The sequence below is a fragment of the Cynocephalus volans genome, chromosome 7 (assembly GCF_027409185.1).
Source record: "Cynocephalus volans isolate mCynVol1 chromosome 7, mCynVol1.pri, whole genome shotgun sequence".
In the NCBI taxonomy this organism is placed as follows: domain Eukaryota; kingdom Metazoa; phylum Chordata; class Mammalia; order Dermoptera; family Cynocephalidae; genus Cynocephalus; species Cynocephalus volans.
The window spans coordinates 101,222,633-101,235,050 of NC_084466.1; the positions used below are offsets into that span (position 1 = coordinate 101,222,633).

Below are 12,418 nucleotides of genomic sequence, written 5' to 3' on the forward strand. Positions count from 1 at the left end.
AGTGGAGTTTTAGCTGCATTGTGCAGTATGGCAAATACTGACTACATGTGCCTGCTGAGAGCTTGAAATGTGGCTCATGTGATTGAGGATCTAAATTTTTAATTTTACTTAATCTTAAGTCAAAGTTTAAAAACCAGTACTTGATTCAATTATTTATTTTTTTTAGTTAGATGTTTTATTTTTTTATTGAAACATAATTGATTATATAAATTTGTGGGATATAGAGTTGAATATTTAATTTAGTTATAGGAAAACTTTATAGGTATGTGAATCTACTTTTTCAACTGTAAATTTTTATGGAATCTAAGTATAGATCAAGTATTTGTGATGAAAATTTAGCATCTGAATTGAGATGTTTTATAAGGGTAAAATGCACAATGGATTTCAAAGATAGTATGTTAAAATATCTCAATAATTTTTTTATTAATTGCTTGTTGAAATGATATATTTTGGATATATTGGATTAAACAAAATGTAGTTTTTAAACTAATTTTACCTTTTTATACATTTTTAATTTTTTTTTACTATTTACTTAAGTTTTTAAAAAAATGTTAATATTTTTAAAACTATGGCTACAAAAATGTTTAAAATTGTATATGTGGCTTGCATTAGTTTTCCCATTAGACAGTGCTGGGCTAAACTCTCACTCTGCCTGATCCCACAAGAGGTCTGAAGAATCAACGAAGTGGATTTGTCTTCTTTTAAGGCAAGAGGATCAGCCTTTCATGTTTTGGGATCATTTGGTCATTGGCTAGTGGCCACCCTTATTCCTTTTTATCCCTCTCAAAGCATAACTTCCAGGCATAATGCAGTTTTGAATCTTCGGGAGGCTCTTTGGTAAACTTGACCACAGGTCTACTATGTGCTTTATTGGATTTGATTGAAGACTACAATGAAGTTAATAAGTCTCAAAGGTAGAAGCCACCAAACTCTGTTGGTTTTTATGTAATATTTTATTGCTTAGATATCTGCCTTTCTCAGGCAGTTAAGCATAAAAATCATTACACAGAAGTGGCAATGTTGGGAAAATGGAACAATTTGGTCAGGCTCCCCTTGCCTTGGAGCTGGTTCAGGGTGGTTTGGTAACATTGTGTGTGTGGGTGGAGTAGGTGCGCCTGCATGGTGGCACCGCTTTGGCTGGTGTTTTACTGCCTTGGGTGCCCACCCTGTGTGGCCATGTTTTTTCCAGACCTGTAGCTTCCAAGGACCATGTGGCTGGTTGCCTGTCTCATAGACCTGTGTGGAGGGCTCTGCTGACCCAGCCTGGCATGGAGGGGTCTGATGACCCAGCCTGGTCTGTGAAGGGTTTGTGACCCAGTCTGTGAATGAGTGAGATTGAGGGGTCTGGGAGCTCCAGACTGAGCCCTAGCTCAACCATCGGCCTGGTCAGTGCAGGATTACTGGCAGGTAAAAGAGCCGTGACAACTAGTGGGGTTGCCTAGCCTTACAATTGGTTTCATGAACAGGATTAAGAGCTAGAAAATTGGCGCTGTGAGGATTCCAGGCCTTAGCTGTAGCTTAGCAGTAGCCAGACAGGCAACTTTTTGCATATTTATTTCTCTATTTATTTCTGAGTTATCTAAGTGCTGGACTACTATCAATAATTTTGATTTCTTTTGAAAGAGCTTTCTGGATTATGTGTCCCAAGGAGAACATTATGATTAAAAGCCATGCTCGGGGTTTTCCACTTAGCTCAGTTGGTTAGAGTGTGGTGTTTATAACACCAAGATCAAGGGTTCAGATCCCCATCCTGGCCAGCCACCAAAAAAATAAAACTTAAGCTCTCCATCCCATATTGAACTCGAGTTGGAAGAGGTGAGTCCGGTCTCAAAATGGAGGTAAAACCGCCGCCTGGTCGCCCCCAGCCTGACTCCGGCCGCCACTGCCGGCGCCGCCACCGGGGGGAGGAGGGCCATGATCCAAAGGAACCAGAGCAGTTGAGAAAACTTTATTGGTGGACTGAGCTTTGAAACTACAGATGATAGTTTAAGAGAACATTTTGAGAAATGGGGCACACTCACAGACTGTGTGGTAATGAGAGACCCTCAAACAAAGCATTCCAGGGGCTTTGGTTTTGTGACTTATTCTTGTGTTGAAGAGGTGGATGCAGCAATGTGTGCTCAACCTCACAAGGTTGATGGGTGTGTAGTGGAACCAAAGAAAGCTGTTTCTAGAGAGGATTCGGTAAAGCCTGGTGCTCATCTAACAGTGAAGAAAATTTTTGTTGGTGGTATTAAAGAAGATACAGAAGAATATACTTTGAGAGACTACTTTGAAAAATATGGCAAGATTGAAACCATAGAAGTTATGGAATATAGGCAGAGTGGAAAAAAGAGAGGATTTGCTTTTGTAACTTTTGATGATCATGATACAGTTGATAAAATTGTTGTTCAGAAATACCACACTATTAATGGGCATAATTGTGAAGTGAAAAAAGGTCTTTCTAAACAAGAGATGCAGTCTGCTGGATCACAAAGAGGTTGTGGAGGTGGAGCTGGCAACTTTATGGGTCGTGGAGGAAATTTTGGAGGTGGTGGAGGTAATTTTGGCCGTGGTGGAAACTTTGTTGGAAGAGGAGGCTATGGTGGTGGCAACCGAGGTAGTTATGGAGGAGGTGATGGTGGATATAATGGATTTGGAGGTGAGGGTGGCAACTATGGAGGTGGTCCTGGTTATAGTAGTAGAGGGGGCTATGGTGGTGGTGGACCAGGATATGGAAACCAAGATGGTGGATATGGTGGCGGTGGTGGAGGATATGATGGTTACAATGAAGGAGGAAATTTTGGCGGTGGTAACTATGGTGGTGGTGGGAACTATAATGATTTTGGAAATTATAGTGGACAATAGCAATCAAATTATGGACCCATGAAAGGGGGTAGTTTTGGTGGAAGAAGCTCGGGCAGTCCCTGTGGTGGTGGTTATGGAACTGGAGGTGGAAGCGGTGGATATGGTAGCAGAAGGTTCTAAAAACAGCAGAAAAGGGCTACAGTTCTTAGCAGGAGAGAGAGTGAGGAGTTGTCAGGAAAGCAGCAGGTTACTTTGAGACAGTCGTCCCAAATGCATTAGAGGAGCTGTAAAAATCTGCCACGGAAAGAGAATCTTAAAAGCTGCAAGAGAGAAGCATCAAATCACCTATAAGGGAGCCCCAATAAGGCTAACATCAGACTTTTCATCACAAACCCTAAAAGCTAGAAAGGAATGGGATGATATATTCAAAATACTAAAAGACAAAGATTGCCAGCCAAGAATACTCTACCCTGCAAGGCTATCCTTCTGAAATGAAGGGCAAATAGTATATTTCTCAGACAAACAAAAACTGCGGGAATTCACCACCACACGACCACCCTTACAAGAAATCCTCAAGGGAGTACTGGGTTTGGTTCCTGAAAAATAACTACCACTGCCATAAAAACCCAAGAAAAATCAAAACCCACTAGTGTAATAAAAATGGCATTCATGAAGAGAAAACAAACAAAGAAAAACGCTATCTACAACCTAAGGAACGAAAAAACACAGAAACCAAACAGTAAATCAGAAAGCAAGGAACAAAAGACACCTAAGACAACCAAACAACCAAGAAAATGCTAGGAATAAATCAACACCTTTCAATAACAACTCTTAATGTAAAAGGCTTAAATTCCCCAATCAAAAGACACAGACTGGCTGACTGGATTAAAAAGGAGGACCCAACCATATGCTGCCTACAAGAGACCCACCTCACCCATAAAGATTCACATAGACTAAGAGTGAAAGGATGGAAAAAGATTTACCATGCAAACAGAAAAGAAAAACGAGCTGGAGTAGCTATTCTTATATCTGACAAAATAGACTTTAAACTAAAAACCATAAAAAGAGACAATGAGGGACACTACTTAGTGATAAAAGGACTGATCCATCAAGAAGACATAACAATCATAAATATGTACGTACCCAATGTTGGAGCAGCCAGATTTATAAAACAAACTCTATTAGACCTAAAGAAGGAAATACCATAATAGCAGGGGACCTGAACACCCCACTGTCAATATTAGACAGATCATCTAGGCAAAGAATCAGTAGAGAAACACAAGATCTAAACAATACTCTAGACCAATTGGAATTGGCAGATACCTACAGAACATTCCATCCAACAACCTCAAAATATTCATTCTTCTCATCAGCACATGGATCATTCTCCAGGACAGATCACATATTAGGTCACAAATCAAGTCTCAATAAATTCAAAAAAATTGGAATTATCCCATGTATCTTCTCAGACCACAATGGATTAAAACTAGAAATTAATAACAAATGAAACTCTGGAAACTATACAAACACATGGAAATTAAACAGAATTCTACTTAATGACATATGGGTCCAAGAAGAAATCAAGCAGGAAATCAAAAACTTTATTGAAACTAATGAAAACAATGATACATCATACCAAAACCTGTGGGATACTGCAAAAGCAGTATTGAGGGGGAAATTTATTGCATTAAATGCTCACCTCAGCAGAATGGAAAGATGGCAAGTGAACAACCTAACACTTCACCTTAAAGAACTAGAAAAACAAGAACAATCCAAACCTAAAGTTAGCAGACGGAAAGAAATCATTAAGATCAGAGCAGAACTGAATGAAATTGAAAACCAAAAAACAATACAAAAGATCAATGAATCAAAAAGTTGTTTTTTTGAAAAGATAAATAAAATTGACAAACCATTAGCATGGCTAACAAGAAAAAGAAGAGACAAGATTCAAATAACAAAAATTAGAAATGAAAAAGGTGATATTACAACTGATTCATCTGAAATACAAGGAATCATTCAAGACTACTATAAACAACTATATGCCAACGAATTTGAAAATCTGGAGGAAATGGATAAATTTCTGGACACACACAAGCTCCCAAAACTGAACCATGAAGATGTAGAAAATTTGAACAGACCAGTAACAATAAAGGAGATTGAAGCTGTTATTAGAAGGCTCCCAACAAAGAAAAGCCCTGGACCAGATGGATTCACAGCAGAATTTTACCAAACATTCAGAGAGGAATTGACACCAATTCTTTACAAACTATTCCAAAAGATTGAAACAGATGCAAATCTCCCAAACTCATTCTATGAAGCAAACATCATCCTGATACCAAAACCAGGTAAAGATATAACCAAAAAAGAAAACTACAGGCCGATATCCTTGATGAATATAGATGCAAAAATCCTCACTAAAATACTAGCAAATAGAATACAGCAACACATACGTAAAATTATTCACCACGATCAAGTGGGATTCATCCCAGGGATGCAAGGTTGGTTCAACATATGCATATCAATAAATGTGATACACCATATTAATAAAGTCAAACACAAGGACCATATGATCATCTCTATAGATGCTGAAAAAGCATTTGATAAAATTCAACACTCATTCATGACAAAGACCCTCTATAAGTTAGGTATAGAGGGAAAGTATCTCAACATAATTAAAGCCATATATGATAAACCCACCGCCAATATCATCCTGAATGGGGAAAAGCTGAAAGCTTTTCCTTTAAGAACAGGAACTAGACAAGGATGCCCACTCTCACCACTCCTATTCAACATAGTGTTGGAAGTACTAGCCAGAGCAATCAGAGAAGAGAAGGAAATAAAGGGCATCCAGATTGGAAAAGAAGAAGTCAAACTGTCCCTGTTTGCAGATGACATGATTCTATATATCGAACAGCCTAAAGCCTCTACAAAAAAACTCTTGGAGGTGATAAATGATTTCAGCACAGTAGCAGGATACAAAATCAACACACAAAAATCAGTAGCATTTCTTTTCTCCAATAGTGAACATGCAGAACGAGAAATCAAGAAAGCCTGCCCATTTACAATAGCCACCAAAAAAATAAAATACTGAGGAATTGAGTTAACCAAGGAGGTGAAAAATCTCTATAATGAGAACTACAAACCACTGCTGAGAGAAATGAGAGAGGATACAAGAAGATGGAAAGATATCCCAAGCTCTTAGATTGGAAGAATCAACACAGTGAAAATGTCCATACTACCCAAAGTGATATACAAATTCAATGCAATCCCCATCAAAATTCCAAAGACATTTTTCTCAGAAATGGAAAAAACTATCCAGACATTTATATGGAACAATAAAAGACCACGCATAGCCAAAGCAGTGCTGAGCAAAAAAAATAAAGCTGGAGGCATAACACTACCGGACTTTAAGCTATACTACAAAGCTATAATAACCAAAACAGTATGGTACTGGCAAAAAAACAGACACACTGACCAATGGAATAGAATAGAGAATCCAGAAATCAACCCACACACTTAACTTCCATCTGATCTTTGACAAAGGCACCAAGCCTGTTCACTGGGGAAAGGACTGCCTCTTCAGCAAATGGTGCTGGGATAACTGGATATCCATATGCAGGAGAATGAAACTAGATCCATACCTCTCATCGTATACTTAAATCAACTCAAAATGGATTAAGGATTTAAATATACACCCTGAAACAATAAAACTTCTTAAAGAAAACATAGGAGAAACACTTCAGGAAATAGGACTGGACACAGACTTCATGAATACGACCCCAAAAGCACGGGCAACCAAAGGAAAAATAAACAAATGGGATTATATCAAACTAAAAAGCTTCTGCACAGCAAAAGAAACAATTAACAGAGTTAAAAGACAACCAACAGAGTGGGAGAAAATATTTGCAAAATATACATCTGACAAAGGATTAATATCCAGAATATATAAGGAACTCAAACAACTTTACAAGAAGTAAACAAGCAACCCAATTAAAAAATGGGCAAAAGAGGTAAGTAGGCATTTCTCTAAGGAAGATATACAAATGGCCAACAGACATATGAAAAAATGCTCAACATCACACAGCATCCGGGAAATGCAAATCAAAACCACATTGAGATACCATCTAACCCCAGTTAGGATTGCTAAAATCCAAAAGACCCTGAACGATAAATGCTGGCGAGGTTGCGGAGAAAAAGGAACTCTCATACATTGTTGGTGGGACTGCAAAATGGTGCAGCCTCTGTGGAAAATGGTATGGAGGTTCCTCAAACAATTGCAGATAGATCTACCATATGATCCATCTATCCTACTGCTGGGAATATACCCAGAGGAATGGAAATCATCAAGTCGAAGGTATACCTGTTCCTCAGTGTTCATTGCACCACTCTTTACAATAGCCAAAAGTTGGAACCAGCCCAAATGTCCATCATCGGATGAGTGGATACAGAAAATGTGGTGCATCTACACAATGGAATGCTACTCAGGTATAAAAATGAATGAAATACTGCCATTTACAACAACATGGATGGACCTTGAGAGAATTATATTAAGTGAAACAAGTCAGGCACAGAAAGAGAAATACCACATGTTCTCAGTTATTGGTGGGAGCTAAAAATTAATATATAAATTCACACACACACACACACACACACAAAAAAAAAAACTGGGGGGGGGAAGAAGATATAACAACCACAATTACTTGAAGTTGATACGACAAGCAAACTGAAAGGACATTGTTGCGGGGGAGGGAGGAGAGGGAGGAGGGAGGGAGGTTTTGGTAAGGGGCAACAATAATCAACCACAATTTATATCGACAAAATAAAAGTTAAAAAATAAATAAATAAATAAAATAACAATAAATAAATAAAAAAAATAAAAAATAAAAAAAATAAAGACGACCCTGCCATGTACTGACAAGGGGGCTATGTTGCATATTATTTCAATATTCAAATCACTTTTCTTGTTTTGGTTTATTGTTAATAAAGAAAATATTATGAAGTTTGAAAAATAAATAAATAAATAAATAAAAACTTAAAAATTAAAAAAAACGTCATGCTGCTCTCTTATGTCTTTATGATAATCAATTAGATTATCATAATGTCATTAGGAGTTGATATACAGACAGTGATGGGATTGGTATCGAGTCAATTCATTGACATTCAAGGAAAGGGTAGAAGCCCAGGAAAAAAAAAGTCCTCACAGCAAGAGATAAAATTCCTTTCTTTCTTATCCCATTTTGTAGCATGAAATCTGGCTAGAAAAGGAAGCAAGTGTAAGCCTTTCCTGGAAAAGGCAGCTGATAAGGCTCGAGGTACATGAAGCAGGCAACATTCCATAGCTTCTGTCTTCACTTTTCACCCTCTTGAGATCAGACTGAGACAGAAAACAGGTGCATTCTTCCTATCTTATGTAAAGTGATAGGATTCAATAAAGACTCCCTGGAATATCTCAGAACTCTTAAAAAATGGTTTCAGAAACATTTGTAAAAGCTGAAAAGAAGAATAAGACATTGGTATGTGAGATGAAGAGAGAATGTTAGATTATGGCAAAGAAAATCAAGTATTAGATAAGAAATTATAATGTCAGATCCCTTCTTTCCTTCCTCCCTTCTTTCCCTCCTTCTTTCCTCTTCTCCCTTCCTCCCTCTCTCCCTTCCTTCCTTTTTCCTTCCTACCTTCCCTACTGTCTTCCCACTCTCCCTCTTTTCCTTCCTTGGCCACATAATATATTAGCCAAATTAAATATATATTATACTCTGTATCAAATACTGATACTTTTATGAAATAAAAAAGTTCTGTGAAGGTTAATTCTAGATGTCAACTTGGTTAGATGAAGGAATGCTGAGAAACCTGGTAAAGCAATCTTTTCAGGTGTGTCCATGAGGGTGTTTCCGGCAGAGATTAGTATGACAGTCTGAGTCGCCTGGGTGTGAAAGACCCACCCTCCGTGTGGGTGGGAACCATCCAATCCACTGGGGGTCCAGAGAGAACAAAAGACAGAGGGAAGAGATGAAGCTCTCTCTTGATCCCCTGGAGCTGGAATACACTCTTTTTTCCTGTCCATGGACATCAGAGCTCAAGACTCTTCAGCTTTTGGGTTCCAGAACTTACACCAAGAGCACCATCAACTTCCCTGGTTCTGAGGCCTTTGGACTTGGACTGAGCCACGCTACCAGCATCCAGTTTATAGACGGCCTATCGTGGGACTTTTCTTCATAGCCACGTGAGCTGATTCCCCTAATAAATCCCTCTAATATAATTATAACATATCCTATTAATTCTGTCTCTCTGGAGAACCCTGACTAATACAAGTTCTAAATCCTGATTTAAGGGAACTTAAAGTAATGGAACCTAGTTTTAGGAAATTAAATGAGGATAATTATAGGAGATGAATAAGTTCAAGACATCATAGTAACTTTAAATATAGAAGTGTTAAGAAAGTACATAGTAGTGGAATGGTCAGAATAAAGAGGACTAATTGATAATTATTTCAAGATAAATTGCACTTTGATTTAGATCTATAAAAATTTGAAAGCAAAATATGCATGTTATACAAAAATCAAATAGTGCAGAGGAGCTTATGGTGAAAAGCAGCAAACTTCTGCCCTGCTCAGTCTAACACCCTGGAGAAAACCTTCTTTGCCTACGGTCCCACACCCTGGAGGAAGCCTGTTTGATTTTATATCTTCTGGTGGTTACTTCATAACTTTAACTTATATACTTATAACTCTTTTCCTTGATTGATTAACTTGAGGTTATCCGTTTACTCCCTTTAATGAAATATAAAAATTTTGTTAATCTGTCTACCTCTGTACCCTCCACACCTTTTTACTTTCAGTGTGTGATAATCAGAATTATTTTTAGTTCACTATTTTCCCTCTGTTTTGCATTCTACCATTTCTCATCAGTGTCCTGACTCCTCTTTGTGTATGGTAAGAATAACAGCACCATTCTGTTCCCTCCCTCTACTTCTACATTCCACCTTTTCCTTCTACTTTCTGTCACTTCTAGAAGTTTTACTCTTACATTGTCAAGGTTGTTAATATTTTAATTCTGATATCCAACTATAATGAAGCCACCTGCATCTGTTCATTAACTGATAGTAAAAGTTGGAAACCAATGCACTACATTAATGTTATTGTGGCTCATTTTATTTACTACATGGTAAGGTAATACTCATATACAAAAATCATTCCTTCTTCTCCAAAGGTCCAATGTCACAGCCCCTGGGCCAATCAAAGAGGAATGATTCCATGATCAAGGTCAAACGGATTTTATTTTCCATTGCTTAAAATTATGCTAAATTTTGTTCTAGTTCATATTTGGACTATGTGTTTCCCATGTAATACTTTTTTTGTTCTCTGGAGGTTCTGAATTTTTTTACCACATTCCAAAGTTTGGTTGCTCTTTCAATCATAATAGCTGTTTTATGCAGTCTTCCTTTTTTTTCTCCATACAGACATCTCTTCTGAAATTCTGTGTCTTTCTTTCAATTATGTATCAATTTGGCTATCATCTTGAGATATCTCTGGGTTTGGTACACCATGTCCTTTATCCCACATCTTTCTTTTTCTGGCATTCTCCCTCTTTATTGCCATAAGAGAGCTTTGAAACTCTCTGTGTCAGAATATGGCGGGCTTTACTCTGGGACCCAAGAGCAACTTCGATGCTTTAGTTCTACCCAGATGATTTCCTTGATTATGTTGGGAAAAAAGTCCCCATTTTATGACTTATGGGTAAGTTCTGAGCTTCTGGTAAACCGTAATAGAGAATGGGGCAGAGAGCACAGCATTTCACGTATGGAAATTCAGCTAAACACCCTGATTTTCATACCCACTGGTCATATCTGCTTTGTATCATGCCTGCCAACTCCAAGCCAGAGCCTCTTTAGGTTCCAGGGGGCAGAATGACTCTGACATCTGCAGACTCCTCATATTGTAGTTTAAACTGTAGTTTTCTCTTCTTGTTTTCATCTGTCAACACCCTTCCATCAGCTTTCCATCTTCAGCAGGCTCTCAACTGCTATTGACTCCTCTTAACAGTCTTGCTATGGTTTTATTCCTTTTTTGCAGTTTTCTATTTTCATCTCAATGAGGTTTGGAGAAAGACTCAGTTAAATAAAAGTGCTCAGGGTACCATTTTGAAAGAATTCATGTACCCAGTGGTCCTCCTACTCCAGGAAATGGTCTGAGCAGAGATAGGTTAGTAAGGTTAAAAAGAATATGGTAAATAGTTTACCTGGAGCAGAGAATGAATTAAGTGAAACTAAATAATTTAGCACTTGCTGACTCAAAATTGAACACACTCTGAAACAGAAAAGATTGCACTTGATATTTTAAAAATCATGGAGCAACTGTCAGGTTCTTAAGCAGTTGAATGTTGTTACAAATAAAGTTTAGCAGGCTAAGCTTAATTATTAAAAAGCATGAAACTTCTGAAGTCCATTTTCTGGGCAGCTTTCTGTAAAAAGTAAGTAGTTCTTTACGTTTACATTTCTGGTTTAATTTCAAGCTTTGAGCTTGAGAGTCATTTGACTGAAGTAAATAAATGAATTATTTAAAGAGTCTGGGGGGAGGTGGGGCAAGATGGTGGACTAGAGGTTCCCAATCTGTGATCATCCCACAAAAAGGGACTAGAGCAAGGAATGCACAGCTAAGTACAGGGGAGAACATCGATGGGAGAGCATGGTAGGGCAGTGGGAGCCTGGTGAGGATCCTGTGGACCATGAAAACCAAGCAGGGTGGTGTACAGAAGAAAGGGGAATGCAACTTTAGCCACTGCCACATCTTTGATGCCAGAATCAGCCACGAGGAATTCTCCCTTGTAGGGGAGAGAATCTGCTTGGACATGAGCACTTCCCAGTGGTAATCCTCGTCCTGCTCTTGCCCCAGCCCACCCCTACTGCTGCTGTAGTCACCTTTGCTATTGCCTGGTCCCAGAGCCATGGCCCTTCTCCCTGCACGGGAGTTTATCCTGTGCAGCACACCCCACCACATGACCAATGCTGCCAATGTGGCCCTGCCCAGCCACCAGCATGGCCCCGCCCAGCTGCCAGCACAGCCCTGGTGGCCTGGGTGACTTTAGCCTTCTAGCCACCCATGCAACCCTGGCTAACCATGTGTCCCCAACTGCCTGACTGTCTACATGGCCCCACATGCATGGGCCCAACTGTCCAGCTGCTCACATGGCCCTGCCAGCATGTCTGCCTGCATGGCCCAACCACCCATATGGGCCCAGCCATCTAGCTGCCCCTGTGGCTCCAACTGCATGGATGGCCACACGACCCCTCCTGCCTGTGTGAGTCAAGCTGCCTGGAAGCCTGCATGGACCCATCTGTTTGCATGGCCCCACCAATTCATGTGGGTCCAGTCATCCAGCCAGCTGCCCAGCCCCAGCCACCCCACCTGCCTGCACAGGCACAGCCACACACATAGCTCAAGCAACAGAAGTAGCTGCCCGTGCCCTCCAGAACTACTGACTCTATCCAGAGCTACTGAATCTACATGGAACAACTGAATCTACCTAGAACTACTGAAACTATTGAGTCTACCCAGAACCAAAACTAAAACACCCCACCCAAGGGTTGATATATAAGAAATCTATAGGAAGGAGTCTCTCTAGCCACCCCAGA

The 12,418-nt window shown here is 39.3% G+C and overlaps 1 protein-coding gene and 1 pseudogene across 6 annotated transcripts in view; both read left to right on the forward strand.

Annotated features, from left to right (window-relative positions):
• CTNNA3 (catenin alpha 3) overlaps positions 1-12,418 on the forward strand; it is a 1,664,900-nt gene that overhangs the window by 73,010 nt on the left and 1,579,472 nt on the right. The window lies entirely within an intron of this gene.
• On the forward strand, positions 1,833-2,967 carry LOC134382555 (heterogeneous nuclear ribonucleoprotein A3-like; annotated as a pseudogene).